Genomic DNA, 21,469 nt, shown 5'->3' on the forward strand with positions numbered 1-21,469 from the left:
AGCCACATGTACGTACACATACCTGTCACACTAGGTGTGCAAAGAGTTGTCAGCTATTTTCAAGGAATTTTACATAGGTGTATACAAACTTTCTTTTCAGAAGGGTGTAAGTGGAACCGATAATTATGGAGGTTTTTTCTTACTAAAGCTATTGATTGGGAAGTTGTTTTACACAAAACTGTGCATAGAGTGACTGCTTTTGCCAAAGCACAGTGTTATTCTTCAGGCTATTTTATGGCTGAGCATTTTTTGTTAATCAAATTAGTGGTTGCAAGCACAAGGGAGGAATGCAATGGGCCTCTGTAACAGAAATCCACTGGAGTCGGAACAACCTGTTTTGATCTATAAAATTCCTACAGGGAAGTTGTAAAAGCCACAAAGGTCTCAGAGCTACTTACTGAGGTAAATACTGGGTCACCATATATTTAGCAATGATAACACAAACCACAGAAAAATATAGAGTAGGAAAAAAATTTTTCTCTGAGTTACTATAGAGTGAGAAAGAGGAACGGGTTTGCCTGAATGTATTCTCAGTTGCTTCTCTTCGTACAGATAAATCAGTGAATGTTCTGTTGTATTTTCAGCGGTCCAGGAGGTCAGAGCGCTCAGAGAAGGTCTGTAATTACCTCATTCAGAGTCTTCCCTCTACGGAGGGAGCTGAAAAACAACTACAGCAATTACATTGAAAAATTAGACTTTCGGGAGAGAAAAAAAGTCTGCCTTTTTCTGTCACCTGGTTGGTGGAATAATATTGTGTGGCTTACAGGCATCTGCAAGATAACAAGGTGGTACCCTAAAATGCTAAAAAATAATGGGCACTTACCTCATATAGAAGTGGATCATACTGCAATGATGAGGTAAAATCAGAATAGACACCTCTTGCAGATTTTCTTAGGACTTCTTTGATCCGCTGTACAGTCTCACTTTTGCCACAGAGCAGAGATTGAGGCCCGCACTTCCTGAAGGTAAACGAAGAGCTCTGACTGCCAGAGGATGCCACCCTGCCTGTTTCATACCAAACAGCCGCAAACCCTCTTTACACGCACAGAGCAGTTTGTGGCTGATGTCTCTGTAGGTGTTTTCTCATGGTGAACAAGGCTCCAAGTCCTTAGGTAGCCCAAAGGTCAAAAGCTTAAGGCACTTCCACTACATGCTCTTGTAACTGGGGATGATTTTTAGCTGCTTGCCAGGTTGCCTCCTGGGTGCTTTAGAAAGACTTTTTTTAATAAAAAAAAAGATGTCTGCCACCCACAGTGTCTAGGCTATGCAGTTTTCTATTATGATTACCATGGTGCAGGACCATAGCAGAGCTCATCTGACAGGTGGGGTTTTTTTTTTACAGGGAAGCCTTTTCCAGCTGGCATGCAAGTCCTGATGAAACCCAGCTGGTACTAGTACTGCAGCCAGTAATGACAAGAACATCAGAGGTAAATAATAGATGAGCAGAAACCTACAGATTTGGAATGCGAGGTAGAGCTCACCTAAAATCTCCGGTCAGGACGTGGCCAAAACTGAAGAACAGCCAGTGAGTTCACATGAAACATGCAGATCTGGTGCATCATGATGCGCCTCTTGACACCCGAGACACTGGTGTGCCTCTGTGTCCTGAACAGGTCCCTGCTGGACAGAGAAGGAGGAATTCTGAGCAGAGGTAGGTGTTTCCATACTGTGCTAGTTTTAGCTGGGATAGAGTCAATTTTCTTCCTAGTGGCTGGTATGGGGCTATGTTTTGGATTTGTGCTGGAAACAGTGTTGATAACACAGGGATGCTTTAGTTATTGCTGAGCACTGCTTACAGAGCCAAGGCCTTTTCTGCTTCTCACACCGCCCCACCAGCGAGCAGGCTGGGGGTGCACAAGAAGTTGGGAGGGGACACAGTTGGGACAGCTGACCCCAACTGACCAAAGGGATATTCCACACCATATGACATCACGCCTAGCGTATAGAGCTGGCAGAAGAAGAAGGAAGGGGGGATGATCAGAGTGACGGCATTTGTCTTCCCAAGTAACCATTATGCATAATGGAGCCCTGCTTTCCTGGAGATGGCTGAACACCTGCTTGCCGATGGGAAGCAGTGAATGAATTCCTTGTTTTGCTTTGCTTGCATGCGTGGTTTTTGTTCTACCTATTAAACCGTCTTTTTCTCAATGCATGAGTTTTCTCTTTTACCCTTCTGATTCTCTCCCCCATCCTGCTGCGGTGAAGTGAGTGAGCAGCTGTGTGGTGCTTAGTCACCGGCTGGGGTTAAACCATGACACATACTTCTGGATGGCGTATTTCCATTTCACTTTTAAATATTTGGCCTTTCTTAACTATATCATGCTGTTAGAATTGCAATGCTCAAACTTTTCTTAATTTCTCTCAGCTACTTACCAGCTTCTCTAATCTGTATATAGTGTAGATTTATTCTTCTCTGACTCTCCTCCATTCCTCTAATTATTGTAAAATTATCTAATTTTTTTTTTTTGTGACATGGCACTCCTCTCTGCTACAGAGTCCTCCACATAGCATCCCCGTGGGGTTTCTTCCCTCAGAAGCTCTAGCACCTTTCTCTCACTGTTTTGGTACTTCTGGTCTCTTCTTGTTCAATCTCTTTGGTTGGTTGGTTGGTTGATTGTCTGGTTGGTTGTTAATATTGCCAAGCATGGCAATGCAGCAATGAAAGCTCTTCCAGCTCTCAAATTCTTCTCAGTTGTGAAACTCACTTTGAGTTTTAAGTATCTGTTGTTGCCTTTATCCCATTGCACTGAGCTTATTAAATTGATCCTCTATTACTGCTGTGTCAAAACATGTCCTAAAGCTCATAAAATGGAAATCTCTTAGTTCTTTCCTTTCAAAGTAGTTGTTTCTCTTTTAAAATTAATTCATATGAGTACTATTTCTGCTTACTGTATCTATGTTAACTTCAGCATTCCCCCCTCTTTTTCTGATCAGTGATTTCAGTAGCTTCTGCACCAGTGAAGACATACTCTGCAGAAAGCAGGAGGTGGTTTCCTGTCCCACCATCCACTCTTACCCTCAAAACTGCATCTGATGTCTAACTGTGCCTGCACTCTAACTTTCTATGCTATTCCCTAAGACTAGTTTTGTAATGAAACTCCAATGAGTAAGTGTCTCCTACAAATGTCTCGTTGCATCTTGGGCAAAATGTTGCAGTCCTTATTGACTTTGCACAGTTTGCACCAGTGTGCAGTTTCATCCAAACAGCACTAATAAAAAAGCATCCATTAAGTTCTGGAAGTTGCCTGTTGCACAGATCCTCCCCCGAGCACAATGATAACTTGCAAGAAACAGGATGAAATAAGGGTGAAGAGCCCTTCCACCTGGAAAGACTCCCTCTCTGGCTGTTGGGTTCTGGTTCAGTCTGGCTGTGTTGCTCATGCTGGGCACTTCTCAAGTGATCTCTTAATGCAGATGTTCTGTTTTGTGCAGTTTTGTTTCCTTTTGTCTGCTGACACACTTGTTTTCCAAGGTGGGCTGATTTCTAGATGCACCATAGATTAAGGAGCTGCTGAATTTAAACACTGACCTTTAGCTTTCCTACCGCCTCCAACAATGCACAATTTAGTTTCACTCATAGTGAAATTTGCAGAATTACTCTGCAGGAGAACGGAAAACATTTCCATCAGTCACGAATCTAGCAAACAGCTTGATTTATTCAGTTTCGCTTGATGTATTTTAATAGGAATAAACCTCACTGCAGCCAGTTTGGGGAAAGTGTCAGCTACTCTTTTTGTTAAAAGTTACTTCTCAAGAATTTCTATGAGTTTGAGTTATTAGATATGTTTGATGAGGTGCACATTACATCTTCTCATGTTATGTTGATGTTGAGAATGTTACAACTGAATGTTTTGATTTAACTTTCTGTGGTTCACAGGAAAAGACATATTTAGGTTTTAACTAAGCAAGTTTAATCTATGTTACATGGTATAGCCAAAAGAGAGTAAGTTAGAGGTGAGGTTAAAATTTGACTAATTATAATAAAGCTCTAGAGATTAGGCAGTACTTTAATGCTGTGACATTTCTACTCTGAGAATTTGGGTATGAATGATAACTAGAGGTTCAGCTCTGACTGTAATAAACCTTATTAATAGATGGCTGCACAAATTTCTAGGATGTGACAGCACAGTAAGACACTTTGTGAACAAGTGTGATGAGTTTATCAGCTTCACTAACTCGAACACCTACTATTTGCTTTTTGACCATCCCTTCTTCTGAACACCAATATTTCTGCATCAGAGAAAATTTGGGAACTCTCTGCAGATGTTCATCTGAAGAGTGATGCTCGAACAGTGCTGTCAGCTCGCTGCCGTTCATTCCTCCCCCACTGTATGGGTGTCAAGCTGGGAGTCCCCGAGAACAAGCCGCAGTGAGCCTTGGGGAAGCAATGCCATGGGAAAAGGGATAGCAGTGAACCAAAGACGCTACTCAAGAGCAACCCACGGGTTAAATCAGCTTTAATGAATGCACCCGGAGGAGAATGCAATTAATTCCTACATCTTGAATCTGAATAACATGTCAATTTATTAGACAAGGTATAAACAAGTCACTCAAATCATATCTGTCTGTTAGTGGCGAGAAAACTCCACCATTATTTCTGTGACAGAGCAGCCCAGACAGGATTGCTGAAATCTGTTCCGCGGATCTCCTGAGCTGCTCTGATATCTGTAATTTTTATATTTGTTAACATTTTGGCACCTTCCTCCACACAAGATTAACCTCAATATTGTTCATCTTCTGAATTCTTTATAGTATTGAATGGGTTTATCTTCATCAACTGTTCAAAAATAAGGATGAGCTATTGTATTTAAGTAAATAATTATATCCAGGTGTCACCTGTTGAACTTGTCACAGCTCTGCAATGCTTTTCATCTTGTAGATCAAATCCTTATGTCTTTATGTGACTTTTATCCCACCTTGCTTTGGGCAAATCTCTAACTGACATCGCACATTGTCTCTCTCAATTCTTTACACGTACTGGATAACTAAATTTCAAAGTTGCAGAAGCACTTCTTTTCCTGTTAGAGCAAACTAAGAGCTGGCTCCCTTCCCACAAGATACCCAGCTATGGCACAAAGGTCCACACTTTTGTGTCCCATGGGTTTGATGCTTGCGCCTGGAAAGGAGCCCACAGTCGCTGGACTGTGCACCGTGCAGCACCCTCCGATTTTGGCTTCTGGGAGCAACGTGGGAATATCAGACTAGTGCTCTGATTTCTCATGGTGTTTAAAACTAAATCCCAAGACTAGATTTCCAAACCCTACATGGTTTGGCTTGAGGTATCGGAGGGGCTGAAATTGACAATCACAATATATCCCGGGTTCAGATAACAACCTTCTGCTGGTGCCTGGTCCGCAGGCAGGACTTATTCTTTCATGAAAGAGTATTCCCATAAAACAGCTTCTGATTCACACTTGCCCAGGAGAGCCAAGCTAACTGAGCAAGCTGATGGTAACTTGGCTGGTTGCAAGATAGGGTTGCCATCTTGGGGTATGACCTAGCTGTGACTGCAGGTCCCCGGGCACTGAGAGAGGACAGGAACGTGAGTGCACCCAAACCTCCTCCCTGTCTTGCTCCCCACACGGCTTCTGTGAAATGCATCCCTCCTCTTTGATATGTCTGCCACGCTTTTAGCAGAGTTAGATTTTTCTGGCTACTTATTACCTGGCTAACAGTGCATTAAACTTCAAAAACAACTGACAGCCTATAAATGCAGTTTATAAATAAATAAATAAATAAAATATGTCTTTATCGCTACTTTAAAAGAGCTCTGGGACCACATTAGCCTGGGTGAAGCATGAAAGAGCAAACAAAAAAGGTGAAAAGCAAGCCGATGTATGTAGGTGGCTAAATGGAATTAAAGATGTGATTATGTGACAGGGGGGTATGGGTATGAATCACGGACTGTGCTGCCATTTTTAAAATGAGTGCTGCGGTGAAATAGACCATGCTATCATTTTAAATGACATAAATGGGGCTTAACCTTGTTTCTTTCTATCAATCTTGATTGATTATAACTTTTTAAAGAAGTATTTAATTGTTAGGAATGCATTTTGCTCTGTTTTTCTGAGCACACTGCTGATGAAGTGTATGATGAGTCACCTAATTGAACAGGGATGTGTGTCATTATATAAGGAGAAAAACAGATTAAAAGTACCACCCAAATGCCAATGTGTATTCTGATTTTGATTACAGTAAATAGACTTGCAAATATTTTATTTTATTAATAAAATAAATAGGCTGAAAATTGGTTTAGGCTGGAAGATTAGGGACATTAGTTTAAAAATAAACAAACAAAAAAACCCCGAAAAAATGTTCTTGCATCTACTGATCCACTGAAAATTTCAATGTCTTCTGGTATTTGTGGTATGAAAAAGAAGAAAACTCTCCTCTTTTCTCAGCCACTAAAGAATCTGGTATTTCCATGACACCCACTAAGAAGATGCTTGGAGAGCAAATGATGTTTCCAGTACAAGTTCCAGACACTAAAGCAATGGGTGGTTTAAAAAATGTGGACGATGGACCGTAGCCCTAAGGTGAAGACGGAGGCTGTGCAATCCCTTGTGTTATGTCACTGGGTGTGCACACACCATGGGGCTAGTGCCAAAGGCAGTGGCAAACAACAGCCCATTATCCTTTCAGTAAATCCCTGCCTGATAATGATGTCAGAGCCATTAAAGATAATGAGCTGCTCATATCTCATGAAGCACTTTGGGTAGATGTAAAATCCCTTATGCAGCATTTCCTGGGAAGGCAGGAGGGGCAAGAAAAGCTCTTTCCCCACGCAGGGACGGTGAGCACGCTGTCACCAGCCCCCGGTGCAGGGGCTCAGCCTTGCCTGCAGCTTCTTCTCTGGGCATGGCCTTGCAGCTGTGCCGTCAGCTGGTAGGAAGACCACCAGTACCACCAAGCTTTCTGCTGTCCCTGCAGACATCTCAGCCTGGCGTTACCTAAGTCTGACCTTTCCAAGCAGGAACGTGGTGCCCTGGCACTGCCCAGCACAGTGCCCATCTAATGCAGATGGAAAGTGTCCAGAGGTTTAGGACAGACCATCCATACGGCTCAACTTGGAGGTAGGTCCATATATGGTGAGTTCAAACCACTGCTTATGGTCACCTTCCCAGCCAGGCCTTGCCCAGGGTGATTCCTGGCCCTCCAGTTGCAACTCCTCAAGATAAAAGACTGCGTAGAAAAAACACGAGGTTAGGCTCACAATTAGTTACCCCTGCTTCCCGCTCCCCAAGCCAGCACTAGCTGGTTTTGTAGGCTTTTGAGGCTGCTTTACACCCCACTGGCACTGGGAAGCCCCACGGCTTTTCAGGACCCAGCTGGGACCCAGCCAAATAAGCAGTAGCACGCTGCCCGGCCAGTGGACTGGGGTCTGTGCGTCAGACGGGGCAAGCAGGTGGGGGATGGATGAGGGTGGGCAGGCAGGAGGAGGTTGAGGAGGAAAGGGGACGTCTCCACTGGTCACCCGCCATTCCTCTCCTCTGGCCAGTCTCTGGGGTCTGGAGAAGACCCCCAGGTCTCACGGTCCCTCTGGGTGCTCGGCGGGTGACAGGCACTTCCTTGCCACGGTGGTACGGACCGAGTGCCCCCAACTTCGGGAAGCATTCACATTGTGAAAGGCCAGAGGAAACAAAAGCAAACGCTGGACAGGGCTGGTGTGTGGGTGTAGTTTTCTGTCTCCTACGGCTGCTTCTCAAGAATTTATTTTCCTTCTGATAAGGGACCCAGTCCTGCCCCTCCTCCCACTGCCCTTTCCCCCATAGGAATAAATATCCCAGAGAGCTTCTAATTGCCAGGTTCCAGGTGGACATAGACCTGGTCTAATATAGATTGGGCTGCTGTAGGCCACTTCTCTATTAATATCTCTTCAGTTGCTCCAGCACTTATGGTCCCTCATACTTCTCAGTAAGTTATATTTATATGGTACTTACATGACGCAGCAAGTTTGTAAAAAGCCACAGCTGCATAAACAGAGTACGTTGGGATCGACCCGGTTGAATTCAACCAAGCTCCTCAGTCTGCTTTCAAATCAGACCGTGCTCGTTTACACAGGCTATCGTTCATGTGCCATAAAGCAAAACTTACCTTACATTTAATAAACTGATAAGGAGAGCATTCAGGCATTCATGGGCAAAACTACACCCATGGCTTGGTTTATACCTACATAGATACCGAACCACCTGCAAGAAACATTCAGAAAAGACATGAGCTGAAAGCCATACTGAAAAATGCAGGCAGGAATCGGGGGTGTGTGCGCAGGTTGGGGTTATATCGGTAACGAAGGCTTTCGCATACAAACACTTGCATGCAAACATAGACAGTCACGCGCAGGCTTTGCACAGCTCTTGTAGGGCTCACCTTTTATGTGAGCTGGGGTTAACACATAAATATCAGGAACTAACTTTTATACTAATGATAAACAGTTGCTCGTTTTAGAGCGAGCCTAGGTGGATCAGTTAATTAAAAATAATAACAGATTGCCAGCTGCTAATTAGGAAATTAATTAGTCACACAGTAAAGTGTCATTTCTCCATGTGAAGGAGCTGACTTCAAGATGTCTTGGAGGAGACTGGCTTTCTGCCAGCACCAGTTAGTATATTCACAGAAAAAATAAACTCTGATTATCGATGAGTACTTTCCCTTTGAATAACAGGAGGTCTGTACCCTCAGCAAAATAATGAACTGCAGCCTCTTCATAAAAGAGATATATCCTCCCTCTTTTGTCAGAAAAGAGCTTCTGTGAGCTCCCAATGATCAATACTAAAAAGAAGAGAAAAGAATAAAATTCTCCAGGGTGAGTAAAGTTAGTCCTTTGTTGACGTAAGGTGTTGGTTTAATCTACTTGGCTCTCTGGTGTAGTAAATAGTTGCATGAAACCACTGCTCTTTGAGAGGTAAGTGAAACCTAAAAATGGAAGACTACCAGTAACTTCCCACCTGTATCACCCCAACTGCAAGCTGTGTTTAACAAAAATGTCAATACCCTTAAAGCCTCCTCCTAGCAGTCATTGCTGTTCTCCAGCTCCCCAAAAAAACACATTCCTCATGGCATGATGGGGAAAGCAACCACTGTGCTTGCAAGTCAGTTAAAAACTGTGTCTGAAGATGTTCAAGGACAGGAAGAAAACGTGTCAACATCAGTACAATTTTAGGCAGCCCCAGATTAATTCCCTAGCTAAGAACCAACATTACCTCATAAAAAGCCATAAAGGAAACAGCTCTTAGTAGCTGTGAGGTGCAAGATGCCAAGTACAACCTGTGTGTGAGTAGAGGTGTGTTAATTATAGTATTGGGAACACAAATACAAAGGCCATCATGTTGAAGGCCCTGGAAAACAGATGTCCTTGTGATGCCAGAGCTGAAAGTATGTGAGATTTACGAGATCTGACTAGGATAAAAGACAGTCCTTCAAAATTTAGCTGGGCATATATATGACTCATCTGCACCAGAAGCTCATCACCAGAACAGAGGTGAAGCTCTGGCTCTATAAGCCCATGAGCGTACCGTGATGCTGTACACCTGAGTGGGCAGCAAACACACACACAAGTGCAAGTGAGTACCTTAGAGGAGCTGCTGTGCCTGCCACAGTGGCTGTGGTCACCTCCGATGAGAAATACTGTGTCGCTGTGCACAGTAAACCTATCTTAACTACCGGGACAGCAGGAGGGAAATCATACCTAATTAAAACTGTGGAGGACAGGATTTAGGCAGGCAGAATGTAATCCTTCAGTCCAGGATTGCAGATGAAAGTGATGGCTCGTTCTCCACCTTCAAAGAAAGTCTGAAGGGATAGTGAGGTGGCCAGCATCTCCCGTACCACCCCTCAGGTGAAAGCCTGTGCTGCAGAGGTACGTGGTGGGCGGTGCGCACAGAGCCAGGGCTGGATGGGAGGGAAGTACACAATCCGCCACACCTCCAGAACTGTTCTTCAAGCACACATGCTTAACAACACAAACACAGCCCTGGCTTTGGGCGACACATGCCAAGGGAGACTATCAATCCAGACAGGCATCAAGACAGGTCTTTCTTGGAGTATTCCACAAATCTGTTTCAAAGTCACGTTTAACAAATTTGAAGGTCCTACAGAAAAGTACAATTGCCACAATTATTCCTTAAGGACATCATCTGCCCTTCTCTTCTACTCCAGGCACACTCCTTGGAGCAGTGGCAAAGGGTCACCAAGTATTTTAGTCACTAGGATGACAACAGAAAACGTTACATGATGGCATTTCAAGTGGAGGAGGAGCAGACGATGTATCCTGTGATTTTAACAAAAAAGGAGAGATACTGCCAAGCAAAATAGAATGAACCCACTCAATGAATTGTGCTTCATGTGATATCTTCTGTAAGGTAATCACTGGACAAAGACATACCCACACACATTATTGCAGCTGAACGGAAATGTTTCATTTCCAAGTTGTTAACCAACTTGTTTATCGGGATATAGGCTGATCCCATGCCCTTTATTTGAGACATCCTCTCCTTGATCCTCTAGTAGAAGAGCTAGAGACCCTGTATTAAAAATAACAGGAGATCCAATTTCCAGCTATCAGAAGCCAGAAGCAACAGCAGTGAACCGATGAAGAAGAACAGAGATAACACCATGATAGCTGCAGGTTCGCACCAGCCCAACACATCCCTGCCTGCCGAGGCACATCGCTCCTCACAGCGGCAGGCAGAGCATCTTTCTGCAAACCACTTGGTTTAAGATGAGCAATCCTCTGTCCCTGGCATGATAAAAGTTCGGGTCATCGGACCTATCAGTGGGATGGCTGCAGGCGGTTGCTGTGCTGGTCAGGCAGAGCCACAAACACAGCTGTGGTGATGGCTCGGTAGCAATCTTCCACCTTTTGTGCCAGTTTTGGAGACACTGCCCATGCTGACGCAGTGACAAGGTGATAGGTGGCAGCACGTTTGAAAGTTGGCAATGGAAGATCAAAATGAGGAAACGTAAAGTAACAGCAGTCTCGAGGGTGAGAGGATTACAAGATTACTTTTTCTAATTGGTTATTTGTTCATTCTCAGATCTGACTGAGTCCTGGGAGGCTGCAGAACAGAGCTCAGAGAGGTTTGGTCCTTGAACAGACCTCCTCCTTCTTATGGGCAGCATTGTGTCTTCACGAGTATGTGTGATTTTTGGATGTCATGGCACCTTTGGATGGACAAAACTGGTGCTAAGGATCTTCTAAAATCCTTGCCAATGCAGAGAGAGAAGTCGTGTTGGCCAGTCACAGAGATGTCAAATGGCACATACAAATAACTCTGAATAAGGTCAGATTCATACTGCCAGTGAGGCAGCACGGGCACAGATGTCCTGTTCCAGTCGCACAGCACCGGGGGTGAGGCCATGCTGGAGGCCTGCGTGTTCACAGCCACACGATGTGTAGAACTTAGTCAGCTGCCTTGGCAAAACTTGAGACAACAAGGACCCTACGGACCTTTAAGCAGGGTTGAGCTCTCTTCCAGCCACGGGCTGGCATGTCCTGCAGGGTTATCTGAGGCTACACAGCTATTTTGCTTGCCAAGCAGATAGCTCGCAATGTATTTCTGAATATGCAGTGCCTGAGATGATAACCAAGTGAGCCCAGATACTTTTCTCCTTTTGCTATAAAGCATTCGCATGCTTTCTAGTTCATCTGATTTTGTTCAATTAATTCTTAGGCATGACTGGCTGAAGCTTTTCAGGTAGCAGGATCAGTTGCACAGAGTTAAGTATGTCAGCTCTTGCAATCATTACTTGTCTTTTGAAAAGGAGCAAACTTTCCTGCGCAACTAGCAAACATACCCAACATAATTCATCCACTTGGAGCAATGCGTATACAGGACCCAACAACTCAGCTCCTGACTTGTGTCCTTGTGTCTCCTTCACCCTGCCCAAACCGTAATTTCAACCAGTCCACAAATTTGTTTTATGTTCTGTTTTCAAAGAGCCAAAAATATGTTGGGGTCCCTATGCTGTCATATAAAGAAAATACTACCATCTTTTGCTTGCGTGTCCTCCATCCTCCCATTCTGCGTTCGTTTACAAAGTAAACCTAGTAAAATTGTATATCCTATCATGTACCACCTCTCCTCTCCCTTTCCTCTGCTGCACTCCGATAGGACACTCGGGCCAAATGCGAACATTTGGTTTGTCTGACGAAGGTGCTCTCTTCAGCTACATTTTTTCCATTGAAGCTACCAGCCCTGTCTTGAGCTTAAACATGGTTTCAACCAGTTTTAAATGGTATGTTGACCTTTTGTTTTCCGTGTAGGAAAATAAATTTTCCCCTAAAACCACATGCTAGCTAGACAAAGACAACTTTATTCCAATATGCTTCCAATGCCTTTTGCTCAGGCTGATAGAAGATTATGCTGAATAAGGGATTTCTGCTTATGCAAGCTCTCCTACCACGCAGGAACCCAAGGTAATTGCCTCATCACTCTCTTTGTAATAAAGAAATCACAGCAGAAGACAAGAACATCTCCCACATATTAAAAATAAATTTAAAAAAGAAAATTAATATGAAGTAGAACTCCGAGAGATAGACAGAATCTTCTCAGACATGCACCAGCTTCAAGAGCCCCAGACCCCAGCTACAGTGGAGATGCAGGCAGAGTCTGTCCCCAGCAGAATGGCAAACGCAACTTTTGGGGAAAGCACAGGATGGAAGTTGGTGACTTCTGGTACTGAAAGGAAGGCTCCTGCTCTGTCTGAAGACCTTTAACTATGACATTGGTTCATGGCCCTCAAGGCTGAGGAGGAGCTGGGAATGTTTCCAAGAGAAGCATCTGGGCCAGTTGACCCTGAACCATGCAAGACCACCATGAGGAAGCAGTGAGTGGCAGCAGTGGGTGACTCCCCATTGTGGGGGACAGAGGCACCCACCTGCCAACCTGACCTGTTGTCTACAGAAGTTTGGTGCTTGCTGGGCTCACAGATCTGGGATGTTGTAGGGAGACCCCCAAGGCTTGTCCAACTCTCTAACTAGCACGCCATGATGTTCTTATTTGTGAGCACCAATGATACTGCTGGGGAAACCTGGAAAGTATCAAAGGTGACTACAGAGCTCTGCAGGTGACAGTCAGGGGCATGGGGACCCAGGTGATGTTTTCAGTCCTGTCAGAGAGGGGAAAGGGCGTGAGGAGGACAAGGGCAGTGGTACTGCCTGTCAACAACTGTTGTCAGCAACAGGGTTTGGTTTTGGACCATGGGATCCTGTTTGGAGGTCATCATCTTCTTGTAAGAGGTGAGATCCACCCCACTAAGTGGGGCAAATGTATCTTTGCCAGGAGGACGGCCGCCTTAGTAGGAAGAAAAAAAATACAACTAAAATTTTTGGTTAAAGGCATAAACATCTATTTAAACTAACAGATATTATTTCAGAGAAAGAAGAGAGAGATTTTTTGCAGAACAGAGATCTGAACGCTAAACTAAACAGCACGAAAAACTAAGTCCCCTGTTACTAAATCTGGTGGAAGCTTCCCAGACAGTGCTGGCACAAGTACACTCTGGTGTGACATGGAGGACCAACGAGATCTGGTGTTTCAACAGCCAGAGACTGAAGACCACAGGAAACGTTGTCCCTGGCTCCCATGCAGATGTTTGTGCATGCAGCCCCTGGTACCACCCCTGGTGGGTGCCCACAGGACGGGGGGGGACCCCTGCCTGGGACAAGCACCTTCTCCCCAGGCATAGGACATCTTGCTGCCTGAGCAACAGGTGCCTGTGGCCACCAAAGTTTGTCTCTGTGTCCTCCTCCTCCCCTGCCTGGGTCCTGCACCAAGGGCTTCCAACTTGCCTCAAAAAGCCCCAGGAGCAGGTAGATGAATGTACTAGCCCCCACCATGGGGTATGTTTGCAGGGTGGCACCTGCATCTGACAGCCTCAGCCCGTAGCTGAAGGCATCTCGCCAGGCAAGGAACACAACCTCAGCTGCCCTGCCTTTCGACGAAGGGCGCTGGCACCCAGCCCGCCTGGGGACCCGCTGGCATCTCTGGCACGAGCACGGCCAGCGTGCCCTGGGAGCCATCGGCCGTGTCAGCTGGCAGCCTTCTCTGAGCCCAGCAGGTTTCCAGCCCACCACCATCACCCTCTCTGCAGCTAAACTGATCGAGTCCTTAATAACGAAGGCGATGGCTAGCGCAGGGGGCTGCCCTTTCTGAGGGCTCAGCACTGAGCAATGGTACTTGCAAAGTAACACCTTTGAGAAAACACTAGCTGCTGCGCTCGGTGTTCTCCAGCCAGCATGGGGTCCTCACCTAGCATCTGGATTCCTGCCAGGGTTTCTGCTCCTTCCTGCTCCTCTAACATGGTTACGTGTAAGCCTTTACATAAGAGAGCTAAAATTTAAAAAAGAAAAAAAAAAAAGAGTTTACGTGACAAATTACTGTTTGGTGAAATTGTGGTCTAGCAATAAAAAAGAAAAGATAATGTCACAACTGATATCTAGTATTTTTCATGATATTAATAACAGCACAATCCAAGTAATGCTATTATTACTATCAAGTATGACTAATTAGAAACGTAAAAATAGCTTTTCTCATCGGTAGAATACATTTAGCTTCCTAAAATATCCCTTTTATTTAAGATTTTTAATTTTGAGTGCCGAACACATGAGGCAGAGTTTGACAGCTAAGAGGATCGCTTGTCAGCAAAGACTGGATGATTTTTGCTGAGCTGCGGGTACGACAGAGGAGGTATTCTGCAACTTCAGACCATGTTTCCGCAGCGCCTAGGGGACTGAGCCCTTCTGGCTTCAGGTTTGTCACTGCCACCAAATTGCAAATATGAAGTCATTAAGCTGCTGAGCAGGAGCAACAAGGGCACTGTACGAGCGGGCAGCGACACTGACACCAAAAGCGATGGGCTTGGGCGGTTAATCGTTAACAGTGGGAGCCATCCCTTTGCTTGCAGTGTCTCCCAGGGCGGGCCAGAAAACTTTGGGAGGTATGAAATGAGAGGGTCAATTCTCAGGGAAAGAAAGGCTCCAGCAGGTGCGAATGGAAACGGGTCAGTTGATTTCAACAGAACTGCCCCTGTTCGTACCAGCAGACCCATTCTCTCATTGTCTCATCCAATTTAGCCCCGCAGGGCTGATGTTGTTAGCAGTGCTGTTGAAATGTCTGATAACAGACAGAAAAAAGTGCGTGCATTTTTAAACATGTGTATATATGTCTAGAAAGTGATGTTGGAGGGGCGGGGGTGGAAAAGAATGAGATCTAACAAAAACTCCCAGGCTTCAAATTCCCTTGCCTTTTTCACTGACTTTTACTGACAACCATGTTCTGATGCCTTTTTTTTTTTTTTAAAGTGACAGTAAATTTATTATGGCTGTCACCAGAACAGGTAATTGGCATGCTGTACACGTTGGGGAATGGGAGAGTGGTGGGTGACAAAAAAGCACTACTGTGCATAATTGCGGACCGGAGCAGAGCATGTTGGGGGAGAGCTGCGGTGGGTCTGAAAACGCCCTGCTCCTTCCCCTCGCCTCCAGCCGTCTTCTGGTCCTGCTGTTTTGGGGGTGCTTCAGGATTCTCCCATACCCTCATCAAAGCTCGGCCTAAAAAGTAACTTTCACATCATATCCTTCACAGTATAAAAATGAAAAGTCTCCTTAACTATGTGCTAACAGGAGCAATTATTTCCTTGGTGCATAGTGGTAGTTATTAATCACTCAAACCCACTCAGCACTTTGGATAAGCTGAGCACTGGGAGTCCATTTCTGTTTCCTGCTGCAGCAGGTATGAACTGTTTCCCACTGCATGTGCTGGTGGGCTTATTCACAAGCTTTGGTGGAGTGAAAAATCAATATGGACTTTTTTTTCCCTCCACCCGTCTGGAGATTTGTTTTTCAGTGCAGGTTAAAGTTGTCTTCCCACAAAAAGCACCACACACTGCTATTGGCTGACTCAGCCATTACTGATAGCAGCAGCTGCCAGAAAGTTTGCCGCAGTTTTAATCCTTCAGATTTTCATTTTTTGTTAAAGGCATTCAGTGTAATAAATTACTGCAATTTAGTATAATAAATAGGAGCCTGGTTTGTATATTTCATGAGGATGCAATACCATGTCTCATCTCCCTCTCCTTTCAGTGTACAAAAATTGATATATAGAATGGGAGGTAGCAAAAGATTATCTAAAACTTAACTTTACTTTCCAGTTTCTTCCTGTATGAGGGTAAAGTTTATTCTCGTGGGGTGTCATGCTGACTCCAGTAACGTTTATTTGCTTGGGCAAAAAGCATGCAGGTCAGTAAGGGTGACCAGGACTGTGTCCCTGCGTTGCTGCCTCTTAGGCTACTTGTTTTTCCAGTGAGGATGAAGCTTCAGGATGTTTGAAGGACAAGCTGCAGGATCAGGAGCTAGACATTTAATTGTTACCCTTTCTTAATTTTCCAACAGTCCTGTGCAAAGTAATAGGACTTATTTCCACTTGGCAATGGAAAAAAATGAAGGACCACCTGCAGCTTGCCACGACGGACATTTTTGCATCAGTTGCACTAAGAGGAATGGATTTCAGCTTTATGCAGTATTTGTCTTTTGCATCCTTTAGAAAACGATAATGAGTAAGTTCAGTGCAATGGCTCTAAAGGTGAAAAGCAGGTGGCCACTGTGTACTGAATATTGTTTGTGCTCAGTAGGGTAATGCAGGCTGTTTCACTGAATGGGGGAAGCTCGGCTGAAAAGCAGCATCCTCTTGTAAGTCAAGAATCACTGTCCTTCCTTATCACTTTTGTTGCTTCCCGCTGTGGGCTTCTTTCCCCAGTGCTGCTGAGCTCACGTACTCAGGGCTACCTGCTCCCTGGCAGTGCTGTGTGCCCACAGAAGAGAGCAAAAGCAAGACCTCCAGCCCTACTCTCCTTTCACAAGGGCAGCCTGCTTTCCAGAGCCAAAGAAAAAGTGAGGCTTTTTCTGTTTCTTACTCAAAATCCTGCTACAATGAAGCAGTTGCACTGCCTTCTTTATAACGCTTAGGCAGGGCTGGACTGCTTTCTGGGCTTGGATCTGGACCTGGAGATGAAGACAATGCATTCTCCACCCTACGGAGGGTCTCTGGCTCTGGCCCCAGGTGTGTCCCCTGAAGCTCTGCCCTGCTTTTCCAGCTGACAGCTGAGCCAGTGCCCAGTGCTGCTCCGGTGGCAAGACTGCCTGGGACAAAATGAGCATGTTTAAGACACCGCCTGTTCCTTTTTGTTTCCATCACGTGGCATACATCCTCCTCCTGACCTCAGCACAGGTACAGCCCGGTCCTCATCAGTGCCAAGACTTCATCCTTCCTCTGTTGCTGCAGCCACCTTGACAAGTTTTCTTGTCATCTGAAAATAGCTATTCCTGCACCCACGATGCTATCACAGCTTTGGGAGCCCTTCTTGCTTAGCTAGTTCCCATCTGCACCAAACCCTGCCTCTGGCTGACTATCTCTGTAAGCCCCTCTTCTGTGACGCTTTTGGTCGCAACCATCGCCACCCTGGAAGTTTCAGCGCAGCGTGCTGTCAAGCAGGAAGAGGACACATACCTTTTTCTTGGGTCCAGAAACATCTCTGGCAGATTCAGTAATGGAAGCTTGCAATGCCAGTAATGCCACTAACACCAGCATTTCCCTCCCTGGGACAGCTGCAGTATGTCATGTCAGTGCCACCTCTACTGCCCTGCTCTGCAGAGGAGGGTCCCTACTAAATTCTACAGTGATTTAAAAGCCTACAAAAACATCAATTTCAGTGAAATCCTATAGGACTTCCTTATATATATCTAGTTCCTGGTGTGTTTGAAATGTTTCAGTATGGACGCCAAACTTAAGGATAGATAACATCATACAGTGGAATGTGTGGTAGCTTTATTTTTGGTGGCTTTAATCACCACTGCTTTAAATATATTGCGCAGCATATAAGGATGATGCTTATAAGCAAGTACAGTCCTCTGAGTCTGAGAATACATTTGCCTCACTACACATCCTAATTGGGTGTCCTTTGATGACAGTGAAGCTTTGGTGGAAAAGGTCAGCAAATAACGGTACAGCTCAGAAAATTCACACATCATAATCCCAGTCATTCAGCTTCCCTTTTCCCCATGCTGCGCACTGTTCGTCCCCAGACAGGAGCATGTTACAGCTCTCCACCTCCTGTTCTCTTCCTGCTGTTCTCAAATGAGAGCAAAACAGCCTCTGTCTCGCTTAATTGAGCTTGGCTCCTACGGTGCTGAGTATGTCACATTTTGTCAGAGCGTTTATGGTTATTGACATTCATTTTATTAGAAAGAAACCTTTGAAACAAAATCAATGCATTGCACGTGAGAGAAGCAGTAAAGTCGTTTTGGATAGCATTGTGGTTCTGTCTGCAGCCCACACCTCCTTCCAGCTGTGAAAGCCCACCTGGATGCTGCAGACTCTCAAAGGAGCGGTAAGTGAGGAGGTGGGAGAGACAAAATAATAAAACTCTGCACCAGAAAACACGAGATGGGGAATGTTTGTCTTCTGTTATGTGGATTGCCCACCATCTGTTAGTGAGACCACAGTGCAGGTACTTGGCTTTTTACTTGGAAAGGTGAGGAACTATAAGAAGAGTGTGAGAGCACAGGTGACAGTGCTCTGCTGCAAGGGTGGCCTGCAGGCACAACAAGCGAGAAGGGCATTTCCTATCCCTCTCAGAATTCGATCCCAAATCTCACCTTATTCAGAATGAGCCAGGGGATTAAATAATGACAGTGTAGTTTTCTTTCTTTTTTTCTTTAACAAAAGAGAAAATAAGACTATATTTTTTGCTTGTCACAGATGTGAAAAGAAGCTACAACATACAACTTGAACATTGCTCTAAAGGTCAAACAATGAGAGAACAACTAAAAAGAGCCCAAGCTTTATTTTAATCTCTTGCTATTTTGTCCTAGCTAATTATATTATTCTGCTGGGTCCTGCAATATTTAAACATCTGGGATCAGCAGTGCTTATCTGCATCAGTCACAATGCTCATCCACCTCCTTTGAGGTTTGCTCAGGCATCAGCTTCTGCGAAGGTGCACAGGTCAGAGCGGAATGCAAGGCAACTCAGCTCATGTGCAGCCTCTTGGGCCACCAGGTTAGGAGAGATGTGGCACACAGGATGGTGCAGAAGGAGTCTCGGATCCCTGGCTTCATCTCTCTTGCTGCCACAGGAATGGCACCTTGAAGCAGTACTGATGTGTCTTTTCACAGTGCAAAGGTGCTGTGGTTCCTGCCAGTATCCTCAGAGGCATTTCTGCCTGGTCTTCCTCTGGATTCCTATGGTCCATGGCTGACAGTCAAGTACTTCAAGGGCCAATGGGCTGCACTTCACATCAGGATCTCACCACACACCTCAGACTATACCATCAGATGTGGCGGACTGTAGAAATGGATAAATGACAACATAGTTGAGAGCACCCTTAATTCAGGGTTATTTGTCCTTTCTACTGGCTGCAGAATTAAGACAAAGTGCTGAACAATGATAAGAAATGGTTGGAAACATGTTGAAAATGAGGGAAATCATCTAATCATCTTCAACAGAGGTGAGGCCTCCTGCCACATCTATTAAAACTGTTCTGGAACACAAAAAGCCATCCTCCACGGTCTTGAAACTGCTCACCTGGAGAGGAGAGTCAGACTGGTCTGATCTCAACTCTTGTCGGCATCCTCCGAGTGAACCTAGTGCTCTTCTCAGAAATGACGGATGTCTTCTCTGCACACAGTAAACATTAACAGGAGTTTCTCAGTCACACCATTCCTTCAGTATTATTGTTTTAAAAGTAGAGCTTGCCAGCTTCTGTCACTGAGCACTACGCACCTAGGAGCAGACTCAGTCCCAGCACAGGTTGTCAAAGTGGATCTTCACAACAGGTCATTTTCTGACTCTAAGTCATACTCTCAGCCAAGCAAATTCTCTGGGGTAACTATTAATTGTTATTTTGTTTAATTTCACATTTTGGTGCAGCTGTTAGGTATCAGTGTCCACCACAGCTGCTGGAGCTGGTCGCTGGACTGAGTACTGACCAAGGAAGTCCTGGCTGTGCAGTGAGCACCTCTGTTTTATTCCTTTGAAAATAAAGTAGAACCTAGCCCAGATCAGCAAAAATCACTGATTAGAGATCTCCCCCTCCCAGAATAATGGGATTGACTTTGAAGTCATTAAAATTGCAAAGGTTTCTTCTATCTCACACCTCAGTAGCTGCTCAGGTTTCCCTTACACTGCCTAACAATTAATCGCCTTAGCTTGCAAGCAGAGAGCCAGATTGCCACCCTGTCACCTGGTATGGTTTGTCTGTAAGGCTGCAGCCTTCCTAGGGGTCTGCATGACCCCTCACAGTCTGGATGGACTATCCACAGAGGTGCACTGCTCCAGCACCAGTGTTAGGGGGTACTGACTGTCCTGCCACTGAAGCCAGTGCAATTTTTTTGCCTATATAGATACTACATTTACATTCAGATCCATTTAGCCTTGTCTTCTGCGTTCTGCTTGAGAGGAATCTATGTGTATATATGCATATGCATGGGTATATGTATACATTTAAACTTGCTGGGACTGTCTAGACCCAACGCTGGGCAGCTCTAGCCCCGTCCACTTCTCACCCAATAGATGACACTACAAAAAGCCATGATGTACTTGCGCAAGCTGGACTCTCAGTAGGTTATAATCTCTGCCCTGGACCTGAAAATCTATCTATGGCAAATCTGAACTATCTAGGCAAATTTCAGGCACGCCGCAGAGCTCATGAGTGTCTCCATACAGTCCTACATGTACAGCGAGTGCTTGCTATGGGGCAATAACAAAGCACAACACTTCAAAATAAGGAATACACTTCTGTCTTATACTGATTATCATTAAGATTTTACATTTATTTTTGTTTCCTTTTTTCCCTAACTCTAAGAATAAACTATGAAGACTAACACACAGCTTCTGGGCCCCATTTTGGCCCCTTTCCACTATGTCTAAGGGTTTGTCTGCAGTTGGTTATTCATCGAAAGAGCAACTCTGGATAATGATACTGGCTTTATATATATATAGGGAGGTGATTCTGCCCCTCTATTCCACTTTGGTGAGACCCCACCTGGAGCACTGTGTCCAGCTCTGGAGTCCCCAACATAGGAAAGACATGGACCTGTTGGAGCAGGTCCAGAGGAGGGCCACAAAAATCTTCAGAGGGCTGGACCACCCCTCCTACGAGGAGAGGCTGAGAGAGTTGGGACTGTTCAGCCTGGAGAAGAGAAGGTTCCAGGAAGAACTTACAGCAGCCTTCCAGTACCTAAAGGGGGCCTACAGGAGAGCTGGGGAAGGACTTTTTACTAGGGCATGTAGTGATAGGATGAGGGGGAATGGCTTCAAACCGGAAGAGGGGAGATTTCGATTAGATATTAGGAAGAAATTTTTCACTGTGAGGGTGGTGAGGCACTGGAACAGGTTGCCCAGAGAAGCTGTGAATGCTCCAGCCCTGGAGGTGTTCAAGGCCAGGCTGGATGGGGATTTGAGCAACCTGGGCT

This window comes from Charadrius vociferus, unplaced genomic scaffold (assembly GCF_000708025.1).
Source record: "Charadrius vociferus isolate BGI_N301 unplaced genomic scaffold, ASM70802v2 scaffold158, whole genome shotgun sequence".
Lineage (NCBI taxonomy): Eukaryota > Metazoa > Chordata > Aves > Charadriiformes > Charadriidae > Charadrius > Charadrius vociferus.